A 20,431-nucleotide genomic window follows, 5' to 3' on the forward strand; every position below is an offset into this window, starting at 1 on the left:
CCAAGATTGCACTACAGCCTGGGCAAGAAGAGTGAAACTCCATCTCAAAAAAAACAAAAATAGATTATTCAAGCCTATGCATAGTTCAGATAACAAGCTGTCTTCCAATTTTTCTCAGAAGTATGCTTTTTTGTTGTTGTTGTTGTTGCAGAGGCAGTGTCGGCACCTGCCAGCAGTGTTGCAGAGGAGATGTCTGTGTTGAATAAGGTGTGGACTCAATGATCCCTTAAGGCCTCTTCTAATTGTTAAGATTTTTGGGATTCTGAAATTCTCCACAATTCTTAGAACTTGTGGTCCTTAGGCTAGGTTATTCCAAAATTTTTGTTTCTTAGATTATTTGGTATTAAAATTCTGTGAATCTCAGGTTTTATAAGTGGCACTAAATGTGATAAGGCATACAAAAATTACTACCTAAACATATGGCCCAAATTCCCATTGGGAAAAGGAACTACTTTTATTGAGGAAAATGCTTTGACAAGGGCTTTGAGTTGAGACCCCACCAAGAGCCTGGGATAGCTCATGCCTGGGTTCCTGAGGACCAAATTGGGACGGAGAAAGAGAAGTGAGCAGAAAGATGACAGGTCGGGGAGGAACAGCTCACATCTCATTTTACCATCTGGGTGGCAATAAGCATAGCTTGCTTCACAAGATGTGATCCCTCTCCAGAACATTCTGGATCTCTGTATAATCTGCTCTCGGGAATGCTTAAGGAGAGTGATTTTATTTTTTATTTATTTATTTTGAGACGGAGTCTTGCTCTGTCGCCCGGGCTGGAGTGCAGTGGCCGGATCTCAGCTCACTGCAAGCTCCGCCTCCCGGGTTTACGCCATTCTCCTGCCTCAGTCTCCGGAGTAGCTGGGACTACAGGCGCCCGCCACCTTGCCCGGCTAGTTTTTTTTGTATTTTTAGTAGAGACGGGGTTTCACCGTGTTAGCCAGAATGGTCTCGATCTCCTGACCTCGTGATCCGCCCGTCTCGGCCTCCCAAAGTGCTGGGATTACAGGCTTGAGCCACCGCGCCTGGCCGAGTGATTTTATTTTTATATGGAATCCAAGTTTCCGTTTCATCACATTCAGGTCAGTGTGGCTCAGGACAAAGCCAGCATGTTTTTCTGGAGGCAGAGATTATGGTAGTAAGTGTAAGCCCTCTGGGACTTAGCCGACTTCTCTGGGAGAAATGTGGGCTTTCTCACGCAATGGTGCATGTCATGCTGCATCTTAGGAACTCCATTCACAACAAAGTCTATGTGAATGGCCTTCTTTAGAGGTATATTGTGTACAGCCTGAGCAACTGAATGTGACAGCCCTGAAACTCAGGCATTAGAGGACATTTTGCTTCCATCTGAAGGAATAGGGAGATCTCCCTTCTTCACCCTCCTAGCTAATATTCTGGTGCACATTATATTTATATATGTTTATAAACCTCTATGTTTAAGGTCCTAAGGTCCTAGGTTTCTATGATTCTACAGTTCTCTGACTCCAAGAAACTAAGAGTATAATCAGGTTCTATAATTCTATGGCAACAACAACCACACAGCTGATGCTATTGTGCTTGCCATACCTTCTAGGGACTGTGCCAGGCACTTTACGTGTATTATCTTAATTAATCCTTAAGCCCTATGACATACACACTATCATTCTCTCCATTTTGTAGATGTGGAAACTAAGGCACAGAGAGTTCTGTCATCTGTCCAAGGTTATGGTGCCAGGACTGAAGCAGCTAGTCTGACTTACAGTCTCTTCCCCTCTGCCTTCCACTGCTGACATTCCAATAAGCTCCCTTCCTAATTAATAAGCCTCCTTTCACTGGGAGCTGCCCTTTTCTCAGCTAAGGCACCAGAAGTTAGAAAACAGACCTGAGTTCTCGTATCATGTGTTGGGATGTGCGAAGCTGTCATGCTGCGTTGTGTTGTAATAGGCTGTGTTGTGTTTCACACGTTTGGCTCCATTGTATTATGAATTCTTCTATCACAAGCACTGAATCTGATCTGACCTTGTAAATCCAGCTTTCTGTCCAAGGACTGGCACACTTTGGGGGCTTAAAAAATGTTTATCATATGAGTGACTAATTGCCCAAATGGGCTGTTGGGAGTGAACTCAGGTGTCTGGCAGTCCCAGAGCATCATTGCAGGGGAGGGAAGATTTCCCCTCTACCCTCTGAGGGTCAATAATTGAGTCTATGAAATAAACTGAAAGCAGAAGGAAGGGTTACAGAAGAAAAGGTACACAAATATACTACACGCATGGAGACATCACATGATAGAAAAGTGAATGTCCTCAACCTCAGTGAGAGCATATGTACCTTTTACACGGGGTGAGTGGAGGGAGGATTCAGGCAACTTGTGAGAGAGTAAATGATTTGGGGAAAAGATGAATGGGCCCTCAGAATGATATGTGATAAAGTCTGTCTGGGGTGGTGTTGACTCAGTTTCCTGTCCTGTGACCTGAGTTTACTATTCTCTGGTTGATGACGTTCCTGGGGAGGGGATTTATAACCACTGAGTTCCTTTTGGAGGATTTATCTTGAAGCAGATACAGGAAGTTCAGAGAACGTCCCTCCCTGCATTTGCTGTTCCTCAAATGCTCACAGTTTGAAGTCCAAAGTGACATACGTTGGGAGTGGAATTTCCTGAACTCTTTCATCATCCTGACATTGCATTCTGACGAAGCTGGCAAGGTGGGCACATTTCCGAAGGTACTTGAGCAGGTAGAGCCAAACCAAAGTTCATCCTCACCAGGAGCTTGGAGCTAGGAGCAGGACACCCCTGGGTCCCAGCTCAGGATCAGGTTGTAACTGAGTCAAGATGCAGAGCCTGGAGGGAGCCTCATCTGAGTGGGGCAGGTATGAAGAAGAAACTAGCCCCAGATGCCTCCAGGTGTCCACATCTCATTGTTATAGGGAGCCATAAGAGAGAAGTGGCCAGAGACGTAAAGGTGCCGGAGCCAGGTATGCTCGGTGCTCTACCTTGTAGTCTCTTCCCCCTTTAGGACAAGGGCCCCACCTGACACCCAGCCTGGCTCCTGGGGGCTCTTCCCTAGGCTGGGTTTTGCCCTGACTCCCAGGTATGGGCTGGAGTCCTGCTGTGGACCTTCCCAATCGCTAGACACAGACCCAGCTGCATTTGCTGACTTTGAGCCTGCTCAAGTCAAAAGTCCAGGAGTGCCTTCCTGCCTTAGCCTCCCTTTGGTCCTGAGCCCTGGAAACACACAGCTGCCTTCAGTGTGGCCAGCTCCACAGCCCATCTGCCCCTCTCCGACCTCAGCTCTTACACTGAGAGGTGCTCACACTTGCTGAGCCAACTGCCCTGTCCTAGGCTAGGCATTGGCTTCTCCTACCTGGCCTGTGTCTGATCCTCTTTATTGAACACTCTGCCTGACCTCTTCCCCTTCCACCCATTCCCCAAAACCAACTTCCATAGCATTGTTCTAAGAGGCAGATCTGGCCAGGCGTGGTGGCTCACACCTGTAATCCCAGCACTTTGGGGGGCCGAGGCGGGCAGATCACAAGGTCAGGAGTTGGAGACCAGCCTGGCCAACATGGTAAAACCCCGTCTCTACTAAAGACACAAAAATGAGCCAGGCGTGGTGGCAGGCACCTGTAATCCCAGCTACTCGGGAGGCAGGAGAATCGCTTGAACCTGGGAGGTGGAGGTTGCAGTGAGCCAAGATCGCGCCATTGCACTCCAGCCTGGGCAACAGGGTGAGACTCCATCTCAAAAAAAAAAAAAAAAAAAAAAAGATGTAGATCTGACCATGTCCCTTCTCTCCCTAAAATCCTCCAATGACTGCTGCTCCCTGCTCAAGGCAGAAAGTTCTAGTTCCTCAGCCCAGCTTTCCAGGCCCTTCATGGATGCCCTTGCTCTTCTCCCAGTCTCCACTCCCTCTGCTCCCCTGAACCTGCCACGCTGTAGCCATTGCAAACTTCGTGACTTTGCATTTGCTATTCTCACTGCTTGGTATGTGCTCCATGAATTTCTACTCATTCTTCAAGAATCAACCTTCCCTGGGTTACTCCTTGGTTTTATAACACCTTATGCACAACTCCACAGTGGCAATTAGCATGTTGTATTAGAGCTGTCTGGTTGTGTTGGTGACCCCATCCAACTGGGAATGCCATGTGAGGCTGTATATTGCCTATGGCTTTATCCTGTGCCTGGCACATGGCACCTATGTGTTGAATGAGAGAGGAAGAAGTAAATGAATGGCAATGAGCGAGTGAAACAGTGACATCCTTGATGGTGTGGGTGGCGTTGGACTGGGCAAGGGATCCTGATGAAAGGAAACAACAGAACACAGCATGAAGACACAAGAACTGACTCCAAGAGGGAGGTGAGGAAGCTGCCCCGGGAGGGTTCCCCCCATCTCTCTGTGGGAGTCCATCCTGGACTGGAGCTGTGTGCTCTGAAATCCTCGGCATCCCTGTCATTTCCTTGTGTTTGTTGTTTCTGCTACCCCTGTGAGGAAATGATTCTTAACCCTGCCCCTGGGAAGAGTTGCTCAGACCTTACCCAATGCTGTTTTCTTCTGTGTAAGATGAGGATGGGAAGGCGGCTGCACAGCTCACTCCTACTCCAGGCACCAGGACCCTCCTGGTAGGGGGTACCGAGGGCAGGGCCTGGGAGTTTGGCCCACAAGGCCAGAGCCAGGACAAGAGACTGGGCCTGTGAGAAGGGGGAACCAGGAAGCCACAGGGCCTGGAGGCTGGACCACTGAGCCCTGCGGCCACCACTTGAGGCCCCAGGGTGGACTCCTGTCCCAGCTCTCTTGTGCTTAGCCACACTCCTGATGACACAGCACTTCACGCTTAGCTAAGCCAAAAGAGCAGGAATCACCCAAAGCTTTGGGTCAGGAGGTTAGGGGGAGAAACTACCTATTTTATTCACTTTCAGGACCCAACAGCATGCCTAGCACATGGCGGAGGAGCTCAAAAACTGTTGGGAAGAAGGAAGGAAGGAGGGAAAGCTGTCCTTGCTGGAGCCAGAGGGCTATAGGGAAGAGGCACTTCCAGGGGCCGATCCTGGCGGTAAATGTGGCCATCAGAGTGTGGGACTGCTTTGGAGAGGGGTGGAAGGTTGGGGGTCAGAGTCTCCTATACCCACTTCCCACCTTCTCAAGCTCTCTGCCCAAATCTTGGAGGTCTGGGGTGGGCATCTCAATGGACCCTATTCCTGTTTAAAGATATCCCCCACCCTCTTCCATGGCAGGGGTTCCCAATTCTGGGTGGGCATCAGAGATGCTTCCTGAGAAGCTTTAAAAAGTGAAGATTCTTTAATCTAAATGCCCATCTGTGATAGAGTGGATAAAGAAAATGTGGTACATATATGCTATGGAATACTATACAGCCATAAAAAGGAACAAGATAATGTCCTTTGCGGGGACATGGATGGAGTCGGAAGCCATTATCCTCAGCAAACTAATGCAGGAACAGAAAACCAAACACTTCAGGTGCCCATTTACAAGCTGAATGATGAAAACACATGGACACATGGGACAACACACACTGGGGCCTATTGGGGGTGGAATGGGGGGAGGGAAAGCATCAGGAAGAATAGCTAATAGATGCTGGGTTTAATACCTGGGTGACGGAATGATCAGTGCAGCAAATCATCATGGCACACATTTACCTATGTAACAAACCTGCACATCCTGCACATGTACCCCTGAACTTAAAATAAAGGTTGAAGGAAAAATGTGAAGATTCTTGAGTCCAAGGAGGCCTCCTCTTCTCCCCTCTCATAAACTGTTTTGCCAGGATCTGAGCCCTCTTTCTTTTCTTTCTTTCTTTCTCTCGATGGAGTTTTGCTCTTGTTGCCTAGGCTGGAGTGCAGTGGTGCAATCTCAGCTCGTGCAACCTCACCCTCCCTGGTTCAAATGATTCTCCTGCTTCAGTCCTCCCGAGTAACTGGGAGTACAGGCACCTGCCACTATGTCGGGCTAATTTTTTGTACTTTTAGTAGAGATAGGGTTTCATTATGTTGGCCAGGTTGGTCTCGAACTCCTGACCTCAGGTGATGCACCCGCCTCGGCCTCCCAAAGTGCTGGGATTACAGGCATGAGCCACTGTGCCCGGCCTCTTTTTTTTTGAGACAGAGTTTCACTCTTGTTTCCCAGGTTAGAATGCAGTGGTGCGATCTCGGCTCACTGTAACCTCCACCTCCTGGGTTCAAGCAATTCTCCTGCCTCAGCCTCCCGAGTAGCTGGGATTGCAGGTGCACACCACAATGCACTGCTAATTTTTTGTATTTTTAGTAGAGACGGGGTTTCATGTTGGTCAGGGTGGTCTCGAACTCCTGTCCTCAGGTGATCCACCCACCTTGGTGTCCCAAAGTGGTGGGAATACAGGCATGAGCCACCGTGCTCAGGCCCCAAGCCCTCATTCTTTCTGTAACCTCAAGATGGCATATAAGCTTCTGCACCCCATCGCAGGGTGAGGAGTAATCAACCACTCTGTGGTTCTCCCTGTGTGCACATTAATAAATTTGCATGCCATTTCTGCTATTAATCTGCCTTTTGTCAGTTGACTTTTCAGTGAACCTTCAGAGGGCAAAGGGAAAGTTTTCCCTTGGCTTCCATACCTTCCACACCCTTCTTCCACCCAGCCAGACAGAAGTCTTTTCTCTTTCCTGTGTCTCTCCCACCACCTCCCTGTATCACAGCACCTATCACTCTGCCCTGTTGTTATTTAGTAATGTCTGTGCCAGACAATTTGTGCAACCTGCCTTATTTAAGCCTCCCAAAAATCCTTGGAGGGAGATGATGATGAGGATGAGGATGAGGATGATGATGATAGCAACAAAGACTCTGAAGGAAAAAAGGCTGCTCTAAGAATTCTCTGTGTGCTGCCAGACCCCCTCATCCTCACCACAGCCCTGTGAGGGGTAGGTTTCATTATTATCAAGTCCATTTTAGAGACAAGGACACTGATGCCCAGAGAGGTGAATTCATTCGCCCTTGGTCACACTGGTAAGTGGTGGAGCCAGGATCTAACCCAGGCAGTGCTCCAGTTACCCACTGGGCTTCAGCCCTTATATACATGAAGACCCTGAGGCCCAGGGAAATCATTTTTCCAAACTCACCATTCTCAGAAGGGGCAGAGTCATAATTTGCATGCCGTAACCTCTGACCCCATGGCTCCACTCTCCCACATGGCCCCCGTTTAAACCTGCTGCAAAGTAATCTCCAGGTCAAGCTCCTATTCCTGGCCTGTTCTATGATGTTCCCTTCCTCTATTCCACAAACCCCCAGAGACCTGCCTTCCCATCTTCCCAACATGGACTTCCCTCTGATCTCACTCCCTACCCATCCTGCCCCACCTCGAGTTCCCTGGAAAGGCACATCCTGCCCTTACTGAGGTCACAGCTTCCCTAGAAGGCAGAGATCCAGCAGCAGTTGGGAGCTTCTCCCATTACTTCTCTATCCCGCATTCTGGACTAAGCAGGCAGAGGCAATAGGGGTGTGGGGGGAGCACCCTCTTCCCCTCCCTGGGATTCTTTGTCAGTAAGGTGGAGAATGGCCCTGCCCTGGCTGCCTGCCAGGGCCAAGAAGATGTTCTGATGGGATAATGGAGCACAAAGCTTCATAAACACTTGTGGTCCAGCCCTGAATGCCTCACTCCTGGGCCATGACAGGAGGGTGGGGTCCCAACCAGCTGGAGACCCAGCCCCACCAAGCTGGCAAGTTACCTACCCACTCTGCATCCCAGCAGTCCGCTCTAAAGTACATTCTGCATAGAATCACTATAAGAATTGACTGCAGCACAGACTGTACACATATAAAGGGCATCGCGCACAGAGGAATAGTTCCATAAATAAACGGTAGCAATTACGTGAAGGGCCCGGCCTCCCTCTGTAGAATCAGAGCTGTGAAATCAGGCACCTTTTCAGAGAACTCCAGTGGGAAACCAGCTCTCCACAGTGGGCCCTCAGTTCAGCCATCCCACCACTGAGAATAACTCCAGCTGTCTAGCTGGGCAACAGCAGGCTTTCAAAATTGCGTTGTAATCTTGTAATCACAGATATCCTTTTTTTTAAAAAAAAAAAAAAAAAAAAGGTCTGGCTCTGTCACCCAAGCTGAAGTACAGTGGTGCAATCTCAGCTCACTGCAACCTTTGTCTCCTGGGTGCAAGGGATCCTTCCGCTTCAGCCTCCAAAGTAGCTGGGACTACAAGCACACACCACCACACTCGGCTAATTTTTTTTTTTTTTTTTTAGAGAGACAGAGTTTCACCATGTTGCCCAGGCTGGTGTCAAACTCCTGGACTCAAGCAGTCCACCCACTTTGGCCTCCCAAAGTGCTAAGATTACAGGTAAGAGTTGCTGTGTCCAGCCCTGCAGATATTCTTTACCTCACAGAGTTGTAGAGCTCTTAACCATCTGCTTTTCTCATCAATCCTTTACAAAGCCTGCAGAAGGAGTTTGCGTGGCTCCGTGCTGACCTGAGCTCATCTCTAGCTCTGTTTCTTACTTGCTGGGTGATCTCGGGCAAGCAGTTTCCCTTCTCTGGGCCTCACTTTGCTTCATCTGTAAACTGGGTGGGATACTCAGCCTTTGAGGGTTCCTGTGAGAATCACAAGCATCAGGCACAGAGGAAGAAGAGAAGAGTCCTTAAATCACCATTACCCTCATTTTCGAGATGAAGAAATTGAGGTTCGGAAAAGCTCCCTTACTTGCTCTACAGCTAGGAAGAAGCAGGGTCGGCTCTGAGTCCAGGACCCTGCTTCCACACAAGAAGGATCCCCCGGTTTTAACACTTCTAACACTATGAGGTATGGCTTTGGCTGCTCAAAAACAAAGACCAATCTCAGGGTCCTGTTTTACACGCCCCTTTTTACAACTCTTATTAGTTACAGCCAGCCTGGCCCAGATGCAGCACCAGGTCCTCCAGAGTGGGTCAGAGGGAACAAGGTGAAAGCCAGCACGAGCGTGGAGGGTGAGGCCGTGCGCCCTGTTCTCTGCCAGAAGGCCCACAGACACGGGACAGGAAAGCAATGGGCTTGTCCCAGTCGACCGCACAGTGAGGACACAGTGACCTCATCCCCACAGCCATGAGCACTCTTGTCAGCACCATGCTCCAATTTTACAGCCTGAGTCAGCGGGCAGAGGGACACTGTGCATTTAATAGCCTGACATTGTGCAGAGAGACACTTTGCATTGCCCTGGCCTCAACCCTGCTGATTTATTCGGGCCACCTCAGAGTAAAAGACAAGAACTCTCTTCTTAAGCATCTGGCTCTGGGTAACTTACTTCTAATCCTCTCTTTTGAAGACAATGATAAAACACCATTTTTCACTGATCCAATTGACAAAGACTGAAAAGATAAATCACACCCAGTATTGACCGGAGGATTTCGAAAAAGCAGGTCTCTTTACAGCTAATAGAAGTGCAAAATGTACCATTTTTTCTGAAGGGCAATTTGGCAAAGCTTTAAAAATTCACCTGTCCTTCGGCCCTGTAATCCTTCTCCTACAGTGATATGTACTGGGTTCTTGACACAAAGTTGTCCTTCACAGAGTTGTTCATAACTGCCCCAAAACGAAAACTGCCGAATTATTCATCAAGAGGAAACTGGTTCATTCAATGATGGGCTATCAGTTAGCCGTTCAAAATCATGTTGGGGCTGGGCACGGTGGCTCACACCTGTAATCCCCGCACTTTGGGAGGCCAAGGCAGGCAGATCAGCCTGACCAACATGGAGAGACCCTGTCTCTACTAAAAATACAAAATTAGCCAGGTGTGGCAGTGCATGCCTGTAATCCCAGCTACTCGGGAGGCTGAGACAGGAGAATCGCTTGAACCCAGAAGGTGGAGGTTTTGGTGAGCCGAGATCGCACCATTGCACTCCAGCCTGGGCAACAAGAGCGAAACTCTGTCTCAAAAAAAAAAAAAAAAAACTCATGTTGGGGGCAGGGTGCAGTGGCTCACACCTGCAATCCCAGGACTTTGGGAGGCAGAGGAAGGTGGATCACTTCAGTCCAGGAATTTGAGACCAGCCTGGGCAACACAGTGAGATCCCATCTCTCAAAAAGATTTTTTTTAAATTAGTTTGTTGGCACATGCCTGTGGTCCCAGCTACTAGGGAGGCTGAGGTGAAAGGATCACTTGCGCCCAGGAGTTGGAGACCAGCCTAGGCAATACAACAAGACTCTATCTCTTAAAAAAAAAAAAAAAAATTAGCTGGGCATGGTAGTGTGCACCTGTAGTCCCAGCTATGTGGGAGGCTGAGGCAGTAGGATTGTTCGAGACCTGGAGTTTAAGGCTGCAGTGAGCTATGATTATACTATGGTTATGCCACTGCACTCCAGCCTGGGTGACAGAACCAGAGCCTGTCTTTAACAACAAGAAAAAAATCACATTGGGAAGAATATTTACTCACACAGGAATGTTCATGAGAGATGAAGAGACAAAGCAACTTAAATCCAGAATGATTTGCATTGATATAACCTGGCTTGATAAGCTTTTCCACATTGAGGATTGTCCCCTTGGAACAGTCCCCATTGGAACCCAGCTACCACGCTATAAGGAAGTCCAGGCTATCCTTCAGGATGCGACACCATATGGAGAGAATGGCCCAGCCATGTGTCTGGCTGAATGCCACTGCATGAGTCACCCCAGCTACCATCATGTGGGGCAGAATTGACCAGTCAATCCACAAAATCATGAGAAATAATAAGCTGTTGCTGTTTAAAGCCACTAAGTTTTGAGATGGTACTCTTTTTTCTTTTCTTTTCTTTTCTTTTTTTTTTTTTTGAGATAGAGTCTCACTCTGTCGCCCAGGCTGGAGTGCAGTGGCGCGATCTGAGCCTCCACCACTGGCCAGTCATTGTGCAGCTTCCACAAATACCATCACGTACTAGGTACTTAATAAGTATTTATGGAATATGTAAATACATGTCTTAGTTAACACACACTGTAGCCCTGGGAGGTAGGAATTGTTTTATTATTATTATTGTTATTTTCTTTACTTTTTTTGAGACAGAGTTTCACTCTTGTTGCCCAGGCTGGAGTGCAATGGCACAATCTCGGCTCACTGAACCCTCCACCTCCCAGGTTCAAACGATTCTCCTGCCTCAGCCTCCCTAGTAACTGGTATTACAGGCATGAGCCACCATGCCCAGCTAATTTTGTATTTTTAGTAGAGATAGGGTTTCTCCATGTAGGTCAGACTGTTCTCAAACTCCTGACCTCAGGTGATCCACCCGCCTCAGCCTCCCAAAGTGCTGGGATTACAGGTGTGAGCCACTGCGACAGGCGTGAGCCACTGCGCCTAGCGGAACTGTTTTATTATTACTTAACTGATACCCATTCATTGCAGAAAAATGCAGATATTACAAAAAAAGAAAATAATAATTACCCCTAATTCTACTCTCCATAGTTCATTTAACATTTAGCATATATCTACGGAAGTCCAAATATATTACATATGCATATTTACTTTTAAAAATGTGATAAACAGCCGGGCGCGGTGGCTCAAGCCTGTAATCTCAGCACTTTGGGAGGCCGAGACGGGCGGATCACGAGGTCAGGAGATCGAGACCATCCTGGCTAACGCGGTGTAACCCCGTCTCTACTAAAAAAATACAAAAACCTAGCCGGGCGAGGTGGCGGGCGCCTGTAGTCCCAGCTACTCCAGAGGCTGAGGCAGGAGAATGGCGTAAACCCGGGAGGCGGAGCTTGCAGTGAGCTGAGATCCGGCCACTGCACTCCAGCCCGGGAGACAGAGCCAGACTCCGTCTCAAAAAAAAATAAAAATAAAAATAAAAAATAAAAAATAAAATAAAAATGTGATAAACATATTGCTCTGCAACCTGTTTTTTCCCCTTCAAAAACACTTTTTGACTTTCTTACCATGTCAATGAATGTAGAGTCTCCGTTCAACAACATTTTTGTGGTTTTGTTTTGAGACAGGGTCTTGCTCTGACACCCAGGCTGGAGTGCAGTGGAGCAATCTCAGCTCACTGCAACCTCTCCTTCCCAGACTCAAGGGATCCTCCTACCTCAGCCTCCTGAGTAGCCAGGACTACAGAAATGCGTCATCATGCCCAGTTTATTTTTGCATTTTTTGTAAAGATGGGGTCTTGCCATGTTGCCCAGGCTAGTCTCAAACTCAGGCTCAAGTGCTCTGCCTGCTCGGTCTCCGAAAGTGCTAAGATTATAGGCGTAAGCCGCTACCATGCTCGGATTTCAACAACATTTTTGTTTGTTTGTTTTTGAGACAGAGTCTCACTCTGTTGTCCAGACTGAGACAGGAGAATTGCTTGAACCTGGGAGGCAGAAGTTGCAGTGAGCCAAAATCACATCATTGCACGCCAGCCTGGGTGACAAGCACGAAACTCTGTCTCAAAAACAAACAAAAACTCCCTTTTTGGTGACAGCTGGCTTAAATGCATTGATGCTTGCAACCAAAATATCCTAACAATCACTACTTTAAGGAAATAGGGAAGATAGGACTCTCAGCCACGAGACCAGGCCTCTGGGAACCAGTTAAAAGAACCACGCAGGACAGACAGAGCACTCTCTGTAAGTAAAGACTATACCAGTCACTTTACAATACCAGGTGCACAGGCTGGAATGTAAGCTCCTTGAGGGGAGGGCTCTATAGCCAAGCAGTCAAAGCCCTCCATGATGTGCTTTCTACCTCCCAGCCTCAGCCCCAAATGTCGGGTTGGGCACTGGCCAGGTTGTAATGTGCAATTCTAAAGCCTCCCCAGCTGTCACAACTATAAATCTAAGCCAGCGTTCCAGCCCGCCAGGAAGATGGTATAACACGTTCTAGAAGTGGCATTGGGTTTTCCAAGTACCTTCATCCCCATTGTCTCCTGTGATCGTCCCAACAGGGTCCACCAGCCCAACTTTAGGGACATGGAAATGAGCGAGGCAAAGGGGTTAAGCAATCTGCCTGAGGGGTAGGTGAGTAGAAGAACTGTGACTTAAATTCAAGTCTGAGCGAACCATGCCACTGGGAGAAGGATCGAATAACACTTGATCTTTATTATCGTAGTTTTAAAGATGAGGAAACTTTAAATGAGATACCTAGAGTAGTCAAATTCACAGAGAAAGTAGAACGGGGGTTGCCAGGGATTAGGGGTCACAGGGAACGGGAAATTATTATTTAGTGGGTTCAGAAGATGAAAAAATTCTGCAGGTGGATGATGGCAATGGTTGCACAACAGTGTGAATGCACTCAATGACACTGAACTGTAATCTTAAAATAGGTAAAATGGTAAATTTTACGTCATGTAGTTTAATTTTTTTAAGTGAGGAAACTGAGGTCTAATAGCATAAAGGTGTAGAGCAGAATTTTTTTTTTTTCTGGGATGGAGTCTTGCTCTGTCACCCAGGCTGGAGTGCAGTGGCATGATCTCAGCTCACTGCAACCTTTGCCTCCCGATTTCAAGCAATTCTCCTGACTTAAGTCTCCTGAGTGGCTGGGATTACAGGCACCTGCCACCACGCCCAGCTAATTTTTGTATTTTTAGTAGAGACGGGGTTTCACCATGTTGGCCAGGCTGGTCTCCAACTCCTGACCTTGTGATCCACCCGCCTCAGCCTCCCAAAGTGCTGGGATTAAAGGCATGAGTCACCACGCCCGGCCTTAGACTAGATTTTATGCAAAGTCTGGGGACAAACCAGGTTTAATTCTTAGCTCGAACACTTGCTGACCTGCTCGACCTTGGGAAAATCACTCTGAAACTGTGCTTCAGTTTCCTCCTTTGAGAAATAGGACAAAAAATAGTAAATCTAGAATTCATTATGAGAATTAAATGAGATATTAATAACCCCATACCAATCACTTACCTGGCACATAGTAAATTAGCAACACATACAACATTATTATGACGAGGTTTCTCAAACCAGAGCAAGAACAGTCTTTCAGATGCTTGAAAAGTCTTGGCGCTTATCTGTTGCAACCCCTCTGTTACAAAGCCCAAGAGACTGAGGGACAATGACTTGCCTGAAGTCACCCAGTCAACTTGTAACAGAGCCCAGAGTTGAACCAAACCACTCTTCTCTGAGTCCAGAGATCCCCAGCTCCAGCCAGCTCACAGTGCTTTCCCTTTTTAAAGAACTAAACTGCCGTGGATTGTGAGGCATGAATCTCAAGCCTCGATGTGGAAAGCAGGGGCTCCTGTGGCTCTCAACTGATTCTCACTCTCCCTCTTGCAAAGCATGAGTCAGCCCCAGTATAATGTGTGAGTCAGCCAGCTCCCTGTGATGAATGTGCATATGACTGCCAGGTGGCATACAGGTGGGGGCTGGGCGGGGCAAGTGGGCACAGCTAGACACCGGCTGCTCTGTCCGGGCGTAAGCTGTGTACTTTCTTTCAGATCCAAATTGCTGCACGGTGGTATCTAGAAGTCAGGAGGCCCAGGTTTTACATCTTCAGTTTGCTTCCAAATTCTTCCTTCACTGTGATCTCAAGCAAGTGGCTTAATTTCTTTGTGCCTCAGTTTCCACAACTGTGGATACATGAATAATTCTAGTCTTGCATGCAGCATAAGGTGTGGGGAGGACCCAAGGAAAGACATGTGGGAAGGAGTTTTGCAGAGTTACAAAGTTACATCAAAGCCAGGTACAGTGGTGCTGGCCTGTTGTCCCAGCTACTTGGGAGGCTGAGGCAGGAGTATTGCTTGAGCTCAGGAGTTTGAGGCCAGCCTGGGCAACATAGCAAGACCCTATCTCTAAAAAGAAAAAAAGAAAGAAAAAGTTATATCGGGATGAAAGGCATTGTCATTCCACTTCTCTGGAGAAATATGATTCTAAGAATAAAACAAAACTATGCCAGGCTATTTGTTTTTCCCATCAGTCCTTGGGCTTCTCAGGGTCCCTCTGGTCTCCTTGCTGTTCCCCCAGCCTCAGGGTGCCAGGTTAATTCCTCAGACTCAACACTTGTGGAGGGCTTACTGTGCACTAGGCCCAGGGCCAAGCCATTGAATCCTCCCCAGAGATCTCCAAGGTCAATATTATTCTGGGTCTTAAAAAAAAAAAAAGAGGGCCAGGCGCGGTGGCTCATGCCTGTAATTCCAGCACTTTGGGAGACCGAGGCAGGTGGATCACTTGAGGTCAGGAGTTCAAGACCAGCCTGGCCAAACGTGGTAAAACCCTGTCTCTACTAAAAATACAAAAAAAAAGTAGGTGGGCGTGGTGGGAGGCACCTGTAATCCCAGCTACTCGGGAAGCTGAGGCAGGAGAATCACTTGAACCCGGGAGACAGAGGTTTCAGTGAGCTGAGATTGTGCCACTGCACTCCAGCCTGGGCGAAAAGAGTGAGACTCCATCTCAAAACAAAACAAAACAACAACAACAAAAAACACAGATTATTCTGGGCCTTATTTTACAGAGAGAAAACTGAGGCTCACTGGTAATAAGCAACTCACCAATTGCAAAGTGGAGCTGGGCCATGAAGCCAGACGTCTGGACTGTTCCAGAGTTCTGCCCACCCCATGGGGAAGAAAGCTCCTGGGGGAAGCACCATCAGGTCCTCCTCTTCCAACCTCACAGACCTCCAGAAAACAATACGCGGAAATTGAGAGGGGCAGATCCCTGCAACCCTGAAGAAAATCAGGCTTTGAGAATGTAAAAAAATGGAAATAATAATAGTTACCACATTTCAAGTATTTACTGTAGGACAGTCACCTGATAACACGTTTCCTTACTTCATATTCACAATAATTCTTAGAGGTGAGTACTGCTATTAGCCCCATCTTACAGGTGGGGAAACTGAGATTCAGGTGAGGTAACATGCCCAAAGACATATAGCTAGGAGGTCTGTTTCCAAAACCTGTGGTCCGCCCACCACATACCACTGTCAGCCTCCTCCTTCATTCATTCTTTGATTCATTCATTTATTAAACATTTATAGTTTCTTTCTTGTGCCAAATAACTTGCTGGACAGAGGGAAGACAGGAACACCTGAGCCCCAGCCCTAGAGGAGGTCATTATCTCAGAGGAAGATAAGGCTCAAATAATTGTAATCTAAGCGATAAGAGCCAGGCAAAGCAAATTGCTTGTACTGGTACTGGATCAGAGCAGGCAGTGCCGGTTGGAGTTTCTGTTGTTTTTGTTGCTTTCTTTAAAGACAGATAATCTGGCAGCATTTGATTTAACACGTTTCTCTAGAGTCAAGCCATCCATTTATTATTTTTTTTTAATTTTTAATTTTTTTTTTTTGAGACGGAGTCTTGCTCTGTTGCCCAGGCTGGAGTGCAGTAGTGCGATCTCAATTCACTGCAACCTCCGTCTCCTGGGTTCAAGCAATTCTCCTGCCTCAGCATCCTGAGTAACTGGGTATTACAGGCGCCTGCCACCATGCCAGGCTAATTTTTGTATTTTTAGGAAAGACGGGGTTTCATCATGTTGGTCAGGCTGGTCTTGAACTCCTGACCTCGTGATCTGCCCACCTCGGCCTCCCAAAGTGCTGGGATTACAGGTGTGAGCCACTGGGCCTGGCCTATTTATTTATTTTTAGAGATGGTGGTGGTGGGGGGGGGTCTCATCTTGTTGCCCAGGCCGGACTTGAACTTTTGAGCCCAAGCAATCCTCCTGCCTCAGCCTCTTGAGTAGCTGGGACTACAGGCCTGCACCACCACACCTGGCTCCGTTTATTTTTTCAATCCAGGTGCTGGCACTCACATTTACTACCTGTGTGATTTTGGGCAAATTACTTCCCTGAGCCTCAGTTTTCTCTTTAGAAAACAGAGAGAAAAAGGCCAGGTGCAGTGGCTCACGCCTGTAATCCCAGCACTTTGGGAGGCCGAGGTGGGCAGATCACGAGGTCAGGAGTTTGAGACCAGCCTGACCAACATGATGAAACCCCCGTCTCTACTAAAAATGCAAAATTTAGCTGGGCATGGTGGTGCGCACCTGTAATCCCAGCTACTTGGGAAGCTGAGGCAGAAGAATCTGTTGAACCTGGGAGTCGGAGGTTACAGTGAGCTGAGATCGTACCACTGCACTCCAGCCTGACAACAGTGAGACTCCATCTCAAAAAAAAAAAGGAAAAGAAAATAGAAAAATACTCATTTCATAAAGTTGATGTTGGAATTAAATTAACTGAAATATTGTATTCCTTCATTCAACAAAAATGTATGAGACCCAGTGTGAGCCAGGTGCTGTTTTTGGTGCTGGGGCATCCGCCTGGCACCTGACACCTCCCTGCTAGCCAGTCCCAGACAGCTCTTTTCCTCCAGACTAGCTGGGGCTGGAACTGCTTAGAATCGGACCCAGAAGAGGTCGAGTTCCGTCCAGGACTAAAGGCAGCCTCCAGGGAACAAAGCTGTCAGTGTGGGCGCAGACTAGGGAAGGGGCATCAGGTCATTCAAGCTGAATGCTGGGGCTCCACAGCCTCCTCACACCCCCTTTAGTGCCTCAGGTAGGGTAGGCCTGTGGGGACACTGGAAGAAGCAGATGGAGACACTCCCTTGGAATCATGGAAATATTTTAAGTTACAAAAAATTAATTGAAGCAAAATATGCATACAGAAGAGTACGAAAATCAGAAATGTACACAGCTCAATGCACTTTCACAAACTAAACACACCTGCAACCAGCACCCTGATTCCTCAGCACCCTGAGGAAACAACATTACTAACACAGTCAGAAACAGGGTGTGACAAGAAAGGCACTCACCTCCCCTATAAAATTTAAGCAGGGGTGGAGGGGGACGGCAGACTCTGTCATCAGGATAAATCATATTTTTAATGCAGTATTTTTGAAAAACCAGAATTAATGCAAAAAATCCATGATGACAAAATATCAAAATTTTAAATAAAAACAGGATTAGTAACATGCTGTGCTGAGTCATATTAAAGCTCGAGGCGAAATAAAAAAAAAATCAGTACGGCTGATCTGGTCTCCACCTGCCTCGCCCTGATTACCAGCACCTGCCCCCAGAGTCACGACCCTCCCTTCCAAGGGTAAGTGCTGTTACCCCGGAGATAAGTTTTGCCTGTTTTTAAACTTTCTACATATGAAATCACACTTTCGAACAGCTGCTGTCACTCAATATGATGTCTATGAGATTCAGCCACATTATTGCGTGCCATGGAAAGCTGTTTGAACAAAGCGGTGATCTGGTCAGCTGTGCATTTTAAAGAGACCAGTGTGGTGGCAGGGAGAAGGATGAATGAACAGTGGTCCTAGCCTATGCTGTAGGAGGGACTGTCCGCATGGAGAAGGCAGGCAGAGTCCACGGGATTGACTGGATATGGGGAATGAGGGTGACAGAGGGAGGTCAGGGAAGATACCAGATCTCTAGCTAGGGCAATTTGGTGGCTAGAGCAGCCATCTCTAGGGTGGGGACAGGAAGGGATGCGCAAAGATAATGAGTTCAGGTTTGAGCATGGTGAGTGTGAGGGACCTGTGGGACATCCAGAGGGCTGTCCTGCAGGCAGCTGGACAGAAAAGTCTGGTACTCAAGAGAGAAGGGGCTGGGCGCGGTGGCTCAAGCCTGTAATCCCAGCACTTTGGGAGGCCAAGACGGGCGGATCACGAGGTCAGGAGATCGAGACCATCCTGGCTAACACGGTGAAACCCCGTCTCTACTAAAAAATACAAAAAACGAGCCGGGCGAGGTGGCGGGCGCCTGTAGTCCCAGCTACTCCGGAGGCTGAGGCCGGAGAATGGCGTAAACCCGGGGGGCGGAGCTTGCAGTGAGCTGAGATCCGGCCACTGCACTCCAGCCTGGGCGACAGAGCTAGACTCCGTCTCAAAAAAAAAAAAAAAAAAGAGAGAAGGGAGGGGAATACATCCCTTCAATTCCCCCAGCATCAGCGAGCAGGTGGTGGCCCTGATAAGACCATTTGCAGAGGGTCAAGAAGGGGCATACAGAAGATAAAGAAGGGATGCTGAAAAGTTTTCTGGGAGCAGGTGGTTCAAGCAGGTATGCAAATCAGAAGGAAAATATTAAACACACAAAACTGTCGTGCCTGGCCCATCAGGCCTTCCTGGAATCCAGCACTGTGTTTGCCTGCAATACAGGAGGATTTGAATTGCAAAACATCCTTCGGATTAGGGGCACTTCCGTCCCAGCCTCTGCTATCCCCCCTTGTACCAGTTGCAGCTGACTCAGCAAAACCTTTCCTCCTGGCTGCCAGGGACGCTTGCCTTTAAAGGCAACAGAGTCTTTTCCCAGCCCGCCTTACTCACTCCTAACTCTGGAGCTGCTAAGACCCGCCCTGCATGGCCCTGCCACCACCAACACCAACACCCCTCCCCGACCCACTTGCATGCTCTGAGGCACGCACTAGGCTCTAGCATCCGCCTGGCACCTGACACCTCCCTGCTAGCTAGTCCCAGACAGCTCTTTTCCTCCAGACTAGCTGGGGCTGGAACTGCTTAGAATCGGACCCAGAAGAGGTTGAGTTCCATCCAGGACTAAAGGCAGCCTCCAGGGAACAAAGCTGTCAGTGTTGGCGCAGACTAGGGAAGGGGCACTAGGTCATTCAAGCTGAATGCTGGGGCTCCACAGCCTCCTCACACCCCCTTTAGTACCTCAGGTAGGGTAGGCCTGTGGGGACACTGAGGTTTCCTCAGGTCCTTCCCCTGCTCAATAACTCTCCATGGCTCACCACTACCCACTGCATAAAGCCCTAACTCCTATAACCTGACATTTGGGAGCCTCTGTGATTCCACCTTCAGTCTCTGTGATTCCTTCAGTCTCTTCTCCTCCCTGAGCCCCCATCCCCCAGCCACAGGGGTTACTTAGCTGCCCCTCCTGCTCCCCTTTCCCCCTGCACCCGAACCTTCTCTGCTCAGATGCTATTTCCTGGGGGCTTCTCTAGGGCTCATTCCCTAGTTGGAGTTAAATTCTGCTTCCAAGGACTCAGCCACCCAAAAAACAAACCAGTCCACCTAAGAATCTAGTCAGTACCTTCTGATGAATGTGTCAGTAGCTTCTGATGAATTTGCTTCTGACCAGTAGCCTCCAGGGGTCATAAAACATTCACAGAGAGGAACACAGAGAGGGTAATGGGGGTCTGTGTGTGGGCAGATGGGGTGGAGTGGGTGAAGGAAAAGCTTTTCTTCTGGCCACTCTGCTTTTTCCTCAAGTACCACCCTACCATGGGATGGGGATTTGACTGAATTTCTCAAGTCAAGAACGAGTACAGTTTATGTAGCTAAGCCTTTATAAACATCCACTTTCCTTCAGGCCTACCCAGGAAGGGTTTATTATATCTATTTTACAGATGTGGGTCTTCAGGCTCAGAGAAGAGAAGGCATTGTTTGCCCATGAATGTCTGCAAGTAAACAGCAGAGCTGGGACTCCAGAGTTCGGATCTGGGGCTCCATCATCAATCTCTAAGAACGGCCCAGAGATTCTTAAGTCCCCTAGGTAATCATTCTGGCAGTCTGCTGCCTTTGCACATGCTCTTCCCTCTGCTGAGAATGGCCTTCCCTCGATCCATCTGGTGAACTCCTATTCAGCCTTCCAGACTCT

At 48.2% G+C, this 20,431-nt stretch overlaps 1 long non-coding RNA gene across 3 annotated transcripts in view; it reads right to left on the reverse strand.

The window, feature by feature from the left end:
• The window catches only part of LOC117092752, a 42,123-nt gene that overhangs the window by 19,495 nt on the left and 2,197 nt on the right, over positions 1-20,431 (reverse strand). For 2 of the 3 annotated variants that reach the window (XR_004440898.1, XR_004440897.1), the window contains exons 2-3: positions 15,373-15,546; positions 13,793-14,676 (exon numbers count right to left, since the gene is read on the reverse strand). This is a non-coding gene — a long non-coding RNA (uncharacterized LOC117092752). Of the gene's footprint in view, positions 1-8,195; positions 8,556-13,792; positions 14,677-15,372; positions 15,547-20,431 lie in introns of those variants that run through there. The other variant, XR_004440896.1, reaches the window with a different exon arrangement.

Source organism: Trachypithecus francoisi, unplaced genomic scaffold (genome assembly GCF_009764315.1).
Source record: "Trachypithecus francoisi isolate TF-2019V2 unplaced genomic scaffold, Tfra_2.0 Lachesis_group12, whole genome shotgun sequence".
NCBI classification, from domain to species: domain Eukaryota; kingdom Metazoa; phylum Chordata; class Mammalia; order Primates; family Cercopithecidae; genus Trachypithecus; species Trachypithecus francoisi.